This window comes from Macaca nemestrina, chromosome 8, assembly GCF_043159975.1.
Source record: "Macaca nemestrina isolate mMacNem1 chromosome 8, mMacNem.hap1, whole genome shotgun sequence".
Taxonomy (NCBI): Eukaryota; Metazoa; Chordata; class Mammalia; order Primates; family Cercopithecidae; genus Macaca; species Macaca nemestrina.
In genome coordinates this window covers 57,822,296-57,840,178 of record NC_092132.1, presented here as the reverse complement: position 1 = coordinate 57,840,178, position 17,883 = coordinate 57,822,296, and the positions used below count along the sequence as shown (strand labels likewise).

General features: G+C 37.4%; 1 non-coding gene across 1 annotated transcript; it reads right to left on the bottom strand.

Annotated features, from left to right (window-relative positions):
- Nucleotides 1-12,675: 12,675 nt before the first annotated feature.
- On the bottom strand, nucleotides 12,676-12,749 carry TRNAT-AGU (transfer RNA threonine (anticodon AGU)). Its single transcript has one exon. It is a non-coding gene; the product is annotated as a tRNA-Thr (tRNA).
- Nucleotides 12,750-17,883: the final 5,134 nt, after the last annotated feature.

Genomic DNA, 17,883 nt, shown 5'->3' with positions numbered 1-17,883 from the left:
TTCATGTGTCTGTTGGCTGTATGAATGTCTTCTTTTGAGAAATGTCTGTTCATATCCTTTGCCCACTTTTTGATGGGGCTGTTTGTTTTTTTCTTGTAAATTTGTTTGAGTTCTTTGTAGGTTCTGGATATTAGCCCTTTGTCAGATGAGTAGATTGCAAAAATTTTCTCCCATTCTGTAGGTTGCCTGTTCACTCTGATGGTAGTTTCTTTTGCTGTGCAGAAGCTCTCTAGTTTAATGAGATCCCATTTGTCAATTTTGACTTTTGTTGCCGTTGCTTTTGGTGTTTTAGACATGAAGTCTTTGCCCATGCCTATGTCCTGAATGGTAATACCTAGGTTTTCCTCTAGGGTTTTTATGGTATTAGGTCTAACACTTAAGTCTCTAATCCATCTTGAATTAATTTTCATATAAGGAGTAAGGAAAGGATCCAGTTTCAGCTTTCTACTTATGGCTAGCCAATTTTCGCAGCACCACTTATTAAATAGGGAATCCTTTCCCCATTTCTTGTTTCTCTCAGGTTTGTCAAAGATCAGATGGCTGTAGATGTGTGGTATTATTTCTGAGGACTCTGTTCTGTTCCATTGGTCTATATCTCTGTTTTGGTACCAGTACCATGCTGTTTTGGTTACTGTAGCCTTGTAGTATAGTTTGAAGTCAGGTAGCGTGATGCCTCCAGCTTTGTTCTTTTGACTTAGTGTTGTCTTGGAGATGCGGGCTCTTTTTTGGTTCCATATGAACGTTAAAGCAGTTTTTTCCAATTCTGTGAAGAAACTCATTGGTAGCTTGATGGGTATGGCATTGAATCTATAAATTACCTTGGGCAGTATGGCCATTTTCACGATATTGATTCTTCCTATCCATGAGCATGGTATGTTCTTCCATTTGTTTGTGTCCTCTTTGATTTCACTGAGCAGTGGTTTGTAGTTCTCCTTGAAGAGGTCCTTTACATCCCTTGTAAGTTGGATTCCTAGGTATTTGATTCTCTTTGAAGCAATTGTGAATGGAAGTTCATTCCTGATTTGGCTCTCTGTTTGTCTGTTACTGGTGTATAAGAATGCTTGTGATTTTTGCACATTAATTTTGTATCCTGAGACTTTGCTGAAGTTGCTTATCAGCTTAAGGAGATTTTGGGCTGAGACAATGGGGTTTTCTAAATATACAATCATGTCATCTGCAAACAGGGACAATTTGACTTCTTCTTTTCCTAACTGAATACCCTTGATTTCTTTCTCTTGCCTAATTGCCCTAGCCAGAACTTCCAACACTATGTTGAATAGGAGTGGTGAGAGAGGGCATCCCTGTCTTGTGCCAGTTTTCAAAGGGAATTTTTCCAGTTTTTGCCCATTCAGTATGATATTGGCTGTGGGTTTGTCATAAATAGCTCTTATTATTTTGAGGTACGTTCCATCAATACCGAATTTATTGAGCGTTTTTAGCATGAAGGGCTGTTGAATTTTGTCAAAAGCCTTTTCTGCATCTATTGAGACAATCATGTGGTTCTTGTCCTTGGTTCTGTTTATATGCTGGATTATGTTTATTGATTTGTGAATGTTGAACCAGCCTTGCATCCCAGGGATGAAGCCCACTTGATCATGGTGGATAAGCTTTTTGATGTGATGCTGAATCCAGTTTGCCAGTATTTTATTGAGGATTTTTGCATCGATGTTCATCAGGGATATTGGTCTAAAATGCTCTTTTTTTGTTGTGTCTCTGCCAGGCTTTGGTATCAGGATGATGTTGGCCTCATAAAATGAGTTAGGGAGGATTCCCTCTTTTTCTATTGATTGGAATAGGTTCAGAAGGAATGGTACCAACTCCTCCATGTACCTCTGGTAGAATTCAGCTGTGAATCCATCTGGTCCTGGACTTTTTTTGGTTGGTAGGCTATTAATTATTGCCTCAATTTCAGAGCCTGCTATTGGTCTATTCAGGGATTCAACTTCTTCCTGGTTTAGTCTTGGAAGAGTGTAAGTGTCCAGGAAATTATCCATTTCTTCTAGATTTTCCAGTTTATTTGCGTAGAGGTGTTTATAGTATTCTCTGATGGTAGTTTGTATTTCTGTGGGGTCGGTGGTGATATCCCTTTTATCATTTTTAATTGCGTCGATTTGACTCCTCTCTCTTTTCTTCTTTAGTAGTCTTGCTAGCGGTCTGTCAATTTTGTTGATCTTTTCAAGAAACCAACTCCTGGATTCATTGATTTTTTGGAGAGATTTTTGTGTCTCTATCTCCTTCAGTTCTGCTCTGATCTTAGTTATTTCTTGCCTTCTGCTAGCTTTCGAATGTGTTTGCTCTTGCTTCTCTAGTTCTTTTAATTGCGATGTTAGAGTGTCAATTTTAGATCTTTCCTGCTTTCTCTTGTGGGCATTTAGTGCTATAAATTTCCCTCTACACACTGCTTTAAATGTGTCCCAGAGATTCTGGTATGTTGTATCTTTGTTCTCATTGGTTTCAAAGAACATCTTTATTTCTGCCTTCATTTCGTTATGTACCCAGTAGTCATTCAGGAGCAGGTTGTTCCGTTTCCATGTAATTGAGCGGTTTTGATTGAGTTTCTTAGTCCTGAGTTCTAGTTTGATTGCACTGTGGTCTGAGAGACAGTTTGTTATAATTTCTGTTCTTGTACATTTGCTGAGGAGTGCTTTACTTCCAATTACGTGGTCGATTTTGGAGTAAGTACGATGTGGTGCTGAGAAGAATGTATGTTCTTTTGATTTGGGGTGGAGAGTTCTATAGATGTCTATTAGGTCTGCTTGCTGCAGAGATGAGTTCAATTCCTGGATATCCTTGTTAACTTTCTGTCTCGTTGATCTGTCTAATGTTGACAGTGGAGTGTTGAAGTCTCCCATTATTATTGTATGGGAGTCTAAGTCTCTTTGTAAGTCTCTAAGGACTTGCTTTATGAATCTGGGTGCTCCTGTATTGGGTGCATATATATTTAGGATAGTTAGCTCTTCCTGTTGAATTGATCCCTTTACCATTATGTAATGGCCTTCTTTGTCTCTTTTGATCTTTGATGGTTTAAAGTCTGTTTTATCAGAGACTAGTATTGCAACCCCCGCTTTTTTTTGTTCTCCATTTGCTTGGTAAATCTTCCTCCATCCCTTTATTTTGAGCCTATGTATGTCTCTGCGTGTGAGATGGGTCTCCTGAATACAGCAGACTGATGGGTCTTGACTCTTGATCCAGTTTGCCAGTCTGTGTCTTTTAATTGGAGCATTTAGTCCATTTACATTTAAGGTTAAGATTGTTATGTGTGAACTTGATCCTGCCATTATGATATTAACTGGTTATTTTGCTCGTTAGTTGATGCAGTTTCTTCCTAGCCTCGATGGTCTTTACATTTTGGCATGTTTTTGCAATGGCTGGTACCGGTTTTTCCTTTCCATGTTTAGTGCTTCCTTCAGGGTCTCTTGTAAGGCAGGCCTAGTGGTGACAAAATCTCTAAGCATTTGCTTATCTGTAAAGGATTTTATTTCTCCTTCACTTATGAAACTTAGTTTGGCTGGATATGAAATTCTGGGTTGAAAATTCTTTTCTTTAAGAATGTTGAATATTGGCCCCCACTCTCTTCTGGCTTGGAGAGTTTCTGCCGAGAGATCTGCTGTTAGTCTGATGGGCTTCCCTTTGTGGGTAACCCGACCTTTCTCTCTGGCTGCCCTTAAGATTTTTTCCTTCATTTCAACTTTGGTGAATCTGGCAATTATGTGTCTTGGAGTTGCTCTTCTCGAGGAGTATCTTTGTGGCGTTCTCTGTATTTCCTGGATTTGAATGTTGGCCTGCCCTACTAGGTTGGGGAAGTTCTCCTGGATGATATCCTGAAGAGTGTTTTCCAACTTGGTTCCATTTTCCCCCTCACTTTCAGGCACCCCAATCAGACGTAGATTTGGTCTTTTTACATAATCCCATACTTCTTGCAGGCTTTGTTCATTTCTTTTTCTTCTTTTTTTCTTTTGGTTTCTCTTCTCGCTTCATTTCATTCATTTGATCCTCCATCGCTGATACTCTTTCTTCCAGTTGATCGAGTCGGTTACTGAAGCTTGTGCATTTGTCACGTATTTCTCGTGTCATGGTTTTCATCTCTTTCATTTCGTTTAGGACCTTCTCTGCATTAATTACTCTAGCCATCAATTCTTCCACTTTTTTTTCAAGATTTTTAGTTTCTTTGCGCTGGGTACGTAATTCCTCCTTTAGCTCTGAGAAATTTGATGGACTGAAGCCTTCTTCTCTCATCTCGTCAAAGTCATTCTCCGTCCAGCTTTGATCCGTTGCTGGCGATGAGCTGCACTCCTTTGCCGGGGGAGATGCGCTCTTATTTTTTGAATTTCCAGCTTTTCTGCACTGCTTTTTCCCCATCTTTGTGGTTTTATCTGCCTCTGGTCTTTGATGATGGTGACGTACTGATGGGGTTTTGGTGTAGGTGTCCTTCCTGTTTGATAGTTTTCCTTCTAACAGTCAGGACCCTCAGCTGTAGGTCTGTTGGAGATTGCTTGAGGTCCACTCCAGACCCTGTTTGCCTGGGTATCAGCAGCAGAGGCTGCAGAAGATAGAATATTTCTGAACAGCGAGTGTACCTGTCTGATTCTTGCTTTGGAAGCTTCCTCTCAGGGGTGTACTCCACCCTGTGAGGTGTGGGGTGTCAGACTGCCCCTAGTGGGGGATGTCTCCCAGTTAGGCTACTCAGGGGTCAGGGACCCACTTGAGCAGGGAGTCTGTCCCTTCTCAGATCTCAACCTCCGTGTTGGGAGATCCACTGCTCTCTTCAAAGCTGTCAGACAGAGTCGTTTGCGTCTGCAGAGGTTTTGGCTGCGTTTGTTATTGCCCTGTCCCCAGAGGTGGAGTCTACAGAGACAGGCAGGTTTCCTTGAGCTGCTGTGAGCTCCACCCAGTTCGAGCTTCCCAGCAGCTTTGTTTACCTACTTAAGCCTCAGCAATGGCGGGCCCCCCTCCCCCAGCCTCGCTGCTGCCTTGCTGGTAGATCACAGACTGCTGTGCTAGCAATGAGGGAGGCTCCGTGGGTGTGGGACCCTCCTGGCCAGGTGTGGGATATGATCTCCTGCTGTGCCTGTTTGCTTAAAGCGCAGTATTGGGGTGGGAGTTACCCGATTTTCCAGGTGTTGTGTGTCTCAGTTCCCCTGGCTAGGAAAAGGGATTCCCTTTCCCCTTGTGCTTCCCAGGTGAGGCAATGCCTCGCCCTGCTTCAGCTCTCGCTGGTCGGGCTGCAGCAGCTGACCAGCACCGATCGTCCGGCACTCCCCAGTGAGATGAACCCAGTACCTCAGTTGAAAATGCATAAATCACCGGTCTTCTGTGTCGCTCGCGCTGGGAGTTGGAGACTGGAGCTGTTCCTATTCGGCCATCTTGCTCCGCCCCCCTAAGGGATACTTTTAGGTCCAGGTTTACTTTTATAAATCAGAGCTCCCCATATGCTATTATTGTTGTATGTCACTGAGCTTTCAAAAATATGAATAGGACATAACATAACTTCATCTCTTTAATAGCCTTTGTTAAGCCTTTGCAAGACATTCTGGCCAGTATGTACATATAAAAGGAAATGGATAAATTGAGAAATTCTACTAGTAAATTTGCTGTACAATATACAGAAATCCCACAGAAGTTTTCATATTTACTCTTCCTGAGAAAACCACCCACTATTTCTATGTTGTACATGGGGAAGACATTTTTAAATAAATGACTTCTTAACTTCAGTAAGTCAAAATTCATTTATAAACTTTTATTTTGAAAAACAATAAGTTCTTATTTTATACTTTTCTGTATATGTGTTATACTTCGATAAAAATTTTGTTTAACTCAAATAGAGTAAGGGTAATTCTAGAAAAAATATTTAATTCTGACTTGAAAATATAACTCTGCTTTGGAAAATTTGAGTTCTAGCCACAAAGTAGCTGATGGAAGAGGGGGCTTGTGATATGGTTTGGCTCTGTGCCCCCACCCAAATCTCATCTGGAATTGTAATTCTCACATGTCTTCAAGGGAGGGAAGTGATTGGATTACAGATGTTGTTTCCCCCATGCTGTTCTCATGAGAGTGAGTGAATTCTCACAAGACCTGATGGTTTTATAAATAGTTTTTCTAGCGCTCTCTCACACACTCTCTCTGGCCTGCCACTATGTAATACATGCCTGCTTCCCCTTCTATCGTGATTATAAGTTTGCTAAGGCCCTCTAGCCATATGGAACTGTGAGTCAATTAAACCACCTTTATTTGTAAAATACCCAGTCGATGATAGTATCTTTATAGCAGTGTAAGAACACACTAATACAGTAAATTGGTACTGCAGAGAGTGTAGTACTGCTATAAAGATATCCAAAAATGTGGAAACAACTTTAGAACTGGGTAACAAGCAGAGGTTGGAAGAGCTTGTCAGGCTTAGAAGAAGGCAGGAAGATGTGGGAAAGTTTGGACCTTACTAGAGACTTGCTGAATGGTTTTGACCAAAATGCTGATAATGATGTGGACAATGAAGTCCAGGCTGAGGTGGTCTCAGATGGAGATGAGGAACTTCTTGGGAAATGGAGCAAAAGTGATTCTTGCTATGCTTTAGCAAAGCGACTAGCAGCATTTTGCTCCTACCATAGAGATCTGTGGAACTTTGAACTTGAGAGAGATGATCTGAAATTGGAACTTATGTTTAAAAGGGGAGCAGAACATAAAAGTTTGGAAAATTAGCAGCCTGATGATGGAATAGAAAAGAAGCATCAATTTTCTGGGGAGAAATTCAAGCCAGCTGTGAAAATTTGCATAAGTAATGAGAAGCCAAATGTTAATTACTGTGACAATGAGAAAAATGTCTCCAGGGCATGTCAGAGGTCTTCATGGCAGCCCCTCTCATCACAGACCCCAGGACCTAGGAGGGAAAAATGATTTAATGTGCCAGGCCCAGGCCCCCCTGCTCTGTGCAGCCTTGAGACTTAGTGCTCTGTGTTCCAGCTGCTTCAGTTCCAGCCTTGACTTAAAGGGGCCAAGGTACAGCTCTGGCTGTTGCTTCAGAGGGTGCAAGCCCCAAGCCTTGGTGGCTTCCGCATGCTGTTGGCCCTGCAGGTGCACAGAAGTCAATAACTGAAGTTTGGGAACCTCTGCCTAGATTTCAGAGGATGTATGGAAATTCATGGATGTCCAGGCAGAAGTCTGCTTCAGGGATGGGGTCCTCCTGGAGAATCTATGCTAGGACAGTGTGGAAGGGAAATGTGGAGTTGGAGCGCCCACACAGAGTCCCCACTGGAGCATAGCCTAGTGGAGCTGTGACAAGAGAGTCACAGTCCTCTAGACCCCAGAATGGTAGATCCACCAGCAGCTTACACCATGCATCTGGAAAAGCCACAGGCACTTGATGACAGCCCGCAAAGGAGCTGTCCAAGGCCATGAAGCCCACTCCTTGTGTCAACATGCCCTGGATGTGAGACATGGAGTTAGAGGAGATCATTTTGGAACTTTAAGATTCAATGACTGCCCTGTTGTATTTTGGACTTACACAGGGCCTGTAGCCTCTTTGTTTTGGCCAATTTCTCCCACTTGAAATGGGAACATTGACCCAATGCCTATACCCCATTGTATCTTGGAAGTAACTAACTTGCTTTTTGGTTTTATAGGCTCGTAGGCAGAAGGAACTTGACGTATCTCAGATGAGACTTTGGACTTGGACTTTTAAATTAATTCTGGAATGAGGAGTTTGGTGGATTGTTGGGAAGCCATAATTGGTTATAAAATGGTTATAAATTGGTTATAAAATGTATAAAGGACATGAGATTTGGGAGAGGTTGGGGCAGATGATATGGTTTGGCTCTGTGTCCCCACCCAAATCTCATCTCAAATTGTAATCTCCACATGTCAAGAGAGGGAACTGTAATCCCCACATGTCTAGGGAGGGAAGTGATTGTATTATGGGGACAGTCCCACCATGCTGTTCTCATGATACTGAATGAATTCTCAGGGGATCTAATGGTTTTATATATGGTAGCTTTTCTACACTCTCACACATGCTCCATCTGGCCTACTGCTTTTATTGGTGGAAGAGATTCAAGTTACATCAAGGTACAGGTAGAAAATTCATATATATCTGCAGCAACTTTAGTTCTTGCCTTCTCAGAAGAAAGTATTCGACCAAGGGACATAAAGCAGAAAAAGAGACCAAAGCACATTTCAGAGCAGTAGTGGAAGTTTATTTAAAAGAGTTTATAACAGGAAAGAAAGGAATGAACCCTTGGAAGAGATCCAAGTGGGCACCTGAAGGTCAAATAGAGAAAAAGCAGGGCATTTAACCTTGAACCTGGGACGTTACAGGCTTGCCTCATTCCCATGATTCTTCCTTTAGGGTGTGCTTTCAGCATGCCTGGTGCCCTTTTTACCCTTGGGAATTGAGCACAGGCAGTGTGCTTAGGGTGTTGTATGCGTGCCTCTCTGAGGCTTTCTTCCTTTTCTGGTGGAGTGTACCCAGAAGATCATACTTTGCCATTTTTGTCTCTTAAAGTTCATGCACAGGAAGTTGCTTCTCCCTGGGGCCTGCCTTCAATTAACACCTTGATGTTAACATTTGTGGATCATCAGGAAATGACTTATCCCTGGCACTGGCTGCCAATTTTTCACTTTTAGAGAGGCAATGCGATAATTGCCAAACCATCGCCTGACATTTCTAGTGAGTGGTGAGGAGAGCCCTCTCCTGTCCTGTTCATACCTAACTACCTGTAACACTGGCATGTAAGGTGTGCCTGCTTCCCCCTTCTGCCATGATTGTAAGTTTGCTGAGACCTCTCAGCATGTGGAACCTTGAGACAATTAAACCTTCTTTGTTTATAAATTCCCCAGTCTCAAGCATTATCTTTATAGCAGAGTGAGAATGGACTAATACAGCTTGTTTTCAAATACAGATGTGTTGGCTTAGCACAAGTCTTGTATTGTCTAAAATATTACCATTAAACAATATTGTTTCACAAAACCAAATTTCACCAAAGCATTCTAATCAGGTAAAAATTGTATGATTAAAAACTTAGATATTGCCTGTTACTTGATATTTTCCAGTGAATTTTAGCCCTTTTTTAAAAAAAGAAAATTCATTTAAGAAGTCAAGTTCTATCAATTTAGAAGTTTGAATGTTTCTATTTGTGCTTCTGAATTCTGTAGGATTCAGTAGTTTCTATAGAATTCTTCTTTCTCCTTTATCCCCATTGCTATCGTATTAGCTCATTTCTCTCCAGTGTCTCTAGTAATTGCTCATAAGATTCTTACCTTCATTTTATGTCTCTTGCAATCCAGACTTCAGTTTTGTTTTAGGTCTTTTAGTTGTCTGTTTTTTGGACACAAGTCTGATTTTGTGATGTAAATAGGTCTTCCAGTTATTTACCACATAAGATAAAGCCAAAATTCATTTATGGGTTTACATGTTCTTTGCAATGTAATCCCAATTTTTATCTTTCCCATAACTCCCCCTCTCTCCCTGCACTACCTACACCATAGACTTAGACTACAATCAAGAAAAACTTATGGTATTCATTTGAATACCGAATAAGGTATTCATTTTGAATACCTTGTGCTGATTTACACCTACATACATACATAAAAAACTCTGTATTTCACCTTGAATTCGTTTTTTTTTTTTTTTTTTTTCTGATGTATAAGGTACTATAAAACCTATCTCAAATGTGATCTCTTTGTTTAATTTCTCTCTGGCTAAACCAAGCAAAAATGAATACTTTCTCTTGCTTTATTCCCGTTGTATCCTGCTGATGTCTATTATATACCATCAACATGTTTTCACTGTTTCTGCATCATTTTTTTTTCTCGTCTATCATATGACTTTTCAAGGACTATAACCAGAAATATTTTATCTCTGCATGTGCAGTGACCAACTCATGATAAACCCTAAAACAAGGGATCATTAACTGTTGTATCATTCATATCAGTTTCCAGTAAGCGGTTCAGCAATGTAAAACTCAGGATTTCAAGTATATATATATTTTTGTTTTCTTTGTATTCAGCTGAAAAAACATTTCTCTACCCAGAGCTTACACAATACAGACTTCTGATACTAGCCCTACTGTATTGCTACTAGGTGACAAACAATACATATCCTAAAATTGCTCCTAAATCAAGATCTGACTCTGATTTCTGAGTAAACACATTCATCCTGTCAAATACTATGTGGTTAGTTACTCTAAAAATGAGCTTTGCTTTACTTTTCTTATTGATGAAATTGTCTTTCATTCAGATTAAGTATTTTGAATATGAATAGCAATTTTTGGTATATTTTTCACAGCACTGTGATACATATTCCTACAACAATAAACACTCACTTCTTACCTCTGTCTTCCCACTCATTATCACTGCAAATCATAACACTTTAAATGATTAGCTACGTTATATTTTTGCTAAGACAATTTTCATAAATATTATGATTTTAAACTTCTTTCATTAAGAGTGAAAGTTTAAAATCCCAAACTTTAGATGTCTAATTCTTCACAGAATGTTTACATCAAAACTATGTCATAACACCTCTTGACTGTATCAAAATTAACACAAACCATCAGTGAATTTAGACTCACAAATGGCTTTGAGTGGAAGATATTTCTAATTTAAGCTTTCTTTCAATAAATATATATATTTCTTGCCATCCTTCTTTGTTATTAAAATTGCACTTGTAATCCAAGGACGTGATGTTTGATGACGTTTTGATGGTATCTGAACAAACCATGTAAATTCAGGCTATGAATCAAACCAATTTAATCATATCTTCCAGTTATTGTGACACCTATTTTTAGTTTGAAAGGGATTCATGGCTTTTGTAATAGAAGGTTTAAAAAATTCCCAGTACTTTTAAACTTTTAAGACTTGCTGAAAGACTTTCAAGGCCGAACATGCATTTAGTTACCTAATGGACCCTTTGCTTTTATTTATTCTCTCAACATAGATTTAGTACCAACTATGTGTTAGGAACTTAGTATGATGAGGCCAGCAAAGCATATGCGGTACCTGACCCAGTCTAAAAGGTAGTTGTAGACATTACACGAGAAAATATGTAATTATAAATTTTAATTTGGCATCAATAGCCAACATGGAACACCTTGGAAAACACTAGAGATGGTTTTCACATTCAAAATTAATTTTACAGCAATAGTAAATTTTGAAGACATTCTACCATGTGAGGATTTTGTTTTGAAATTACATCAGATTATGAACATAGGTAAATTTTCCATGTATCCTGCATAATATCAAACTGATTATTATATAAGATAAAATCAAGTTATTTTTATAATTCAAGAAACTTTCCAGATGTCATTATCTGATTTTATTTAATTTTAAGGAATTTATCATTTTACAGAATTTTAGGTTCACAGCAAAATTAAAAGATACAGAGATTTCCAATATGCCCCTGTGACCACACATGCATAGCCTCCCCTCATTATCAATATTTCCCACCAGAGTGGCATATTTGTTACAACTGATGAACATGCATTGGCAGATTATTATCACCCAAAGTGCACAGTTTATATTAGACTTCACTCTTAGTGTTGCACATTCCATGGGTTTGGACAAATGTATAATAACATGTATTCACCACTGTAGTATTATACAGAGTATTTCACTGCACTAAAAGACACTCCCTCTCCTTAACCCCTGGCAACCACTGATTTCTTTCCTACAGTTTTGTCTTTTCCAAAATTTCGTATAACTGGAATCATACAGTGTGATCAATGTAACAGTAACATCATACTGTATGATTCCAATTATATAAAATTCTAGAAAAGACAAAATTATACAGTATGGTGTATAATTATATAGTATGATATATGATGTATGATGTAGTCTTTTCAGATTGTCTTATTTAACTTAGTAAAATGCATTTAAATTTCCTCCATATCTTTTACATGGCTTGATAGTTGCTTTTTTTTAAGCACTGGATAATATTCTATTATATACCAGTTTATTTATCAGTTTACCTACTGAAGGACATCTTGGTTTCTTGCAAGTTTTGTCAATCACGAATAAAGCTGTTATAAACATCCATGTGCAGATTTTTGTGTGGACAAAACTTTTCAACTCCTTTGGGTAGATACCAAGGAACTCAACTGCTGGATTGTACAGTAGGAGTATGTTTAGTTCTGTAAAAATCAAATGATCTTCCAAAGTGGCTATGCCATTTGCATTCTCACCAGCAATAAATTAGAGTTTTGATTGCTCCAAACTGTTGAAAGCGTTTGGTATTGTCAGTATTCTGAATTGAACCATTTATATTGAAGTGTAGTGGTATGTCACTGTTGTAACTTAGGCATAGGCCTAAGAACATTTTGCATTTCCCTTATGACATATAATGCAGAGCATCTTTTCTTTTTTTTTTTTTTTTTTTTTTTTTGAGACGGAGTCTCACTCTGTCCCCCTTGCTGGAGTGCAGTGGCCGGATCTCAGCTCACTGCAAGCTCCGCCTCCCGGGTTCAGGCCATTCTCCTGCCTCAGCCTCCCGAGTAGCTGGGACTACAGGCACCCGCCACCTCGCCCGGCTAGTTTTTTTGTATTTTTTAGTAGAGACGGGGTTTCACTGTGTTAGCCAGGATGGTCTCGATCTCCTGACCTCGTGATCCACCCGTCTCGGCCTCCCAAAGTGCTGGGATTACAGGCTTGAGCCACCGTGCCCGGCCATAATATATCACTCCCCACCAACTCAGGCACCGCTGGGATTCGAACCCAGGATCTCCTGTTTACTAGACAGGCGCTTTAACCAGCTAAGCCACAGCGCCGGGTTGCATCTTTTCATATGTTTATTTGCCATCAGCATCTCTTCTGTATATCTGAAGTGCCTGTTAAGGTCTTCACCCTATTTTTTATCAGGTTTTTTTTTTTTTTTTTTTCTCATTATTGTTGAGCTTTGAGAGTTCTCTACAGACTTTGGGTACAAGTCCCTTATTACATTATGTCTTTTGCAAATATGTCCTCCTAGTCTGTAGCTCATTTTCCTATTCTCTTGACAATGTCTTTCACAGAGTAGAAAATTTTAACTCTAACAAAGTCTAGCTTGTCAATTCTTTCTTTTATGGATCATCATTTTGTTGTCATACCTAAAAAGTCATCACCAAACCCAAGTCATCTAAATTTTCTCCTATCTTTTCTTCTAAGAGTTTTATAGTTTTACATTTTACATCTAGATGTGTGATCCATTTTGAGTTAATCTTTGTGAAGGGTGTATGGTCTGTGTCTACCTTCATTTTTTTTTTTTTTTTTTTTTTGCATGTGAAGTCCAATTTTTCCAGTAACATTTGTTGAAGAGACTATCTTTTCCGCATTGTATTTCCTTTGCTCCTTTGTTGAAGATCAGTTGACTACACTTACATGGGTCCATTTGTGTGCTCTCTGTAGTTTTCCATTGAACTATTTGTCTACTCTTTCATTAATACACTGTGTTGATTACTATATACATAGTAAAAACTAAATAAATGATAGATATTTCTTGTTCATGTATAGGAAAACTCAATATTTTCAAGGTACTAGTTCTTTCCATCGATGCTTGCAATCCTAATCAAAATCCCAGCAATTTACTCACTGTATAAACTGAGTCCGAAGTTTATACAGTGAAGCAAAAGACCCAGAATAGTAAACTCAACATTGAGTGGAAAGAACAAAATTGGAGGACTGATACTTCTTGACTTCAAGACTTACTATGTTTTTCTTAATAATTTCTTTCAACTTTTTTTACTACTTAGTGCCATGGACCTGAGCTATAGGGAATGGCTTTAATACTGTTCCTTCAAAAGAGGCACTAATAATGGTCTACTCTAGAGATCAGGTTCATTCAATTACTGCACACGTACTGAGTGGTTACTATGTGCTAAGCAGTGAAAAGCATCTCTGGAAAACTTTTAACGGTTCCTGGAATTTTATAACTGCATAGGCATAAGAACATTTTAAGTGGTATTTATGAGGACGTTAGGGAATCCCCTAATGATTCTCAGAATTAAATAGAATTAAATAGAGTACAGCACAAGAGGGTTTGTGTGATCTAAAACTATAGGTGAATGCCAGAATAAATATTCATTGTAATTATACTGGTGAGATGTTGATCTAGAATCAGTATTTATGAAAACAAAAAAGAAAGGATAGAATGAGAAGAACACTTTGATATAAGAAGTTATTAGAAATCATTAAGACTAATTATAACAAGAATATAAATAAATAATAATGTTGTGAATTCAAGGAGAAACAGTGAAAACCACAATGAGAAAACACAATGGAAACCATGAGCTATACAATGGCCCCACATTTCGATTGCATTTTATTTTATTTAACATATAATCCTCTTGAAGACATAGTTCAGATTTTCTTTGTCTGTGTCAAATTGTGAGTTGAAATTCTAACACATTTTCAAAAGGAAGAGAACACTTCCGTTATATACATTCATGTATATAGAAATGATTCTCAGAAACAATGCATTTCCAGACAAAGCTCAGTGCCAAGAAGAGAAAAGACTTAGTGGTTTGAAAACAGCTGGTTATATTTATCAAGCCTGGAATTCCTCTTGTGTGGTGATTTTGCCTGAATTTTCAGTTATGTAGTTAGCTAATAATATTAAAACACAATATAATGGAAAAGCCAAAAAATGTTCAATTCTATAGCCAACAAATGCTATATTTGTGCCAAAAGATACAAACTTTTTTCACATTGTACATTATAAAACTATGATATCATTTAAAATAAATAGTGTGAAATAAAATGAAACTATTAGCATATTTTGCTGACACAAGAAATTATTGTTATTAAAGACAGCTTGTACTTAAAAAAAGAATAAACCATCCATTATTTTTAGTCACTAGTATTAAGTCACAGAGAAAAACAAATTGGTTTTCTCTCTACGCATGCATTTCCCATTACAATCATGGAGCATACATTTTATTCACTGGCAATTTGATTGCATTCAGTGCTCACAAAGTGGCTTAGAATAATTTTTGAGCTATTTCCAACAAAACGAATGTATTTCAAAGTGAATGCATGTGATGAATAGTCATCTTGGAGTATATAAGCAGGAGAGACAAGAAGAGGTCGATTATACAATGCTAGTCTTTATTTTAATCAATAAATTTGATTTCATAAAAGTTACACTCTAAGAAGTCAAATGTTAATGCATAATTGATGACTCACACCCACTTTTTATCTTCCAACGTTCAAACATTGTGCAAGGGTGTCCTGGACATTCTCTGTTGGCACTTACAACCTTTACAACCCATCAGTGATTTCCTCAGTATTAGGGGCTGAATGTCTGTAACACTAGGGTTGCACATGCAGTTTTGGTCACACCAGTGAGATACATTCACAGGAGTTTGTGGAAAGCTGAAAAAATAGTCTTTTAAGGCAATAGGCTGACTGTGGAAAATCTTTGAAGCATCAAATCTCTGATTCTTTTACAGTCAATCTGAAGCTGGTGGCAGACCTAACTTTTATAATGTGGATTTCTCCAGCCTTTACATGCATTTTGTAAATGTCTAATTCCTTGCATTGTATTCTCTTCCTGTGGAAAAATCAGAGATAATTTCTGTAATACATATCAAAACCTGAGTCATAATATGATACTGTGTGGAGCCGATATTTTACAAAAAATTTATAAGAAGTCATTGTAGTGTCGAAAGTAACAAATCCTTTGATCTGGAGTATGAGATACATTTATGAAGTAAGGTTCAGTTGAAAGTTGAAAATCCACAAATAATTTCTAACATATTAAAAATGTTTAAATAATTTTGACAAATTGTGAGTTGAAATTGTAATATATTTTTTAATGTATTTTCACATGGAAAAATCACTGTTACTGTAGATAATATGTTCTCAATTGGGAGACATATCTTAAATTGCTTATTATAAATTATTTTTTATTTTTTAATAAATTAAAACTAAAATATATGTTATTATTAAGGCATCTTATGCTTTCTTAATTTTATCTGTTTTGTTCTTAATTAGGTGACTGAAAGCAAACAATTGTATATTCAGTAATAGTGAATTCACTAATGTATTGAGCACATTGATATCTTTACTATTTTGTGTTATCCATCTTTATTCCTATGAGGCATTTGTCGTAAAGGCTATTTTCTCTAATATTAAGATAGCTGTGCAGCTTTTTCTTTTTATTAACAGGTGATTGATAAATATCATTGAAATATGATTTTATACTCCAGGTTAAAACAAGAAATGTTGGGCAGTTTACCTCCATTTATTCCCATCCTAACTTGTGTTATTGTTCTATATTATTTTAATTCTATTTTTCCTCCACATTATTAGTTTTACGTGGTAAGTGTTCTTTAAATTGTGCCTACATATTTACACTTTTATTCCTAGTAATTCCTACTTGCAGCCCAGGCATTCTGTTCTGAATCGCTTTCCTTTTTCCTAAAGGCATTCCTTAGAATTACTTTTAATGAGATTCTCCTTGTAACAAAATGTGTGTTTTTGTTTGGCTGAAAACATTTTTATTTTGCCTCACCTTTTGAGGGACAATTTTGTTGAGTATAAAACTATAAATTGGTAGTTTTTTTTTTTTGGGGTTTTTTTTTTTTTTTTTTTTGGCATATTGAACTCTAAACTGTAAACTATTGAACTCCGATTTCCTGTATTCCTCCTCAGTCCTCCCTCACTGTGAGAAAATCAGTTACCACTTTTACTACCATGTATTTGAAAGGAAGGTATCTTTTTCCTCAGAGTTCTTTTGAGATTTTTCTGTTTGTATTTTTCTTTCTGGGGTTCTTACATAGAATGCTTGATTTTGATTTCTTCTTCTGTATCTGGTCTTGAATGTATGGAATGGTATCTTTCATCAATTCAGGAAAATTCTCAGCCACTATCTTGTCAAATATTTCCTCTGCACCACTAATCTCTTTCCTTCATCTGGAACATCAACTAGGCATATATTAAATCATTTTATTCTATTTTGTCTAAAATGCTTACTGTTTTTCATTTTTGCTTATTCTAAATCCTGGATTATTTTATTTTCTTTTTCCATAATTTATTAATTTAATTTTGTATATTAAAGTTACATCTCATTCTTTTTAAAGCTTGCTGTGCTCCTTATTAAGTTTCTATTTCCTGTTGATATTTGAGAATGTATCAACTAATTCTTCAAACATATTAAACAAAATTATTTGATAGTCTGTGACTGATGATCCCCATACATAAAGCCTTTGCTGCTCTGTTTATGCTGTCTGTGGTTTCCACTAGTTATAATCTATTCTATGTTTCTTTGTTGTTCCGATTACCTTCACCAGGCATTGTCATGCAAGATTGGCTTTCAAATTAATTTGACACCTGAGATAAAATCCTTTCTCAGGAGAGGATTTGTGTTACCTTCTTCCAGAACACCTTTAAAACATGGAAGACCTAGGGGTTTCAGACCATGTGAGAACTGATCCATTTCTCATTCATCCTTGTCCTCAGGGTGTAGGATTTTGGATACAGTTTTTATGGAAGGACCTCCTGCTATACTCCTTAGCTTTTGTGAACATTTGGTTTTGATTTCTTGATCCCTCTCACGTCAGGACATTATAAAAATAAAAATTCGAGTTTTCCAGAATAGCAAATAGGTTATAAGAAGAGTGAATTTTTTACCTCATTTATATCTTTAGATTCTCATTTCTACCTCAGGATTGGTTTGGTACTTTCTTATAACAGTCTTGTCGGCATTTAGAGGCTTTTAAGGACTCAGAAAGAGAAATCATCCATACTTTTGTTTTTCTCCTGATTGTTGACTAATCTCCAATTTTAAGATACAGAAATCCCCCAATTAATTATTTTTAATTGACAGTTTAATTCTGAGGTAGGATCTGTGGAAATTGTTACAATCAAAATAACACTCTTTGTGCAGGAATTATGAATGTATGCATGTGCTTTGTAATAGTTATC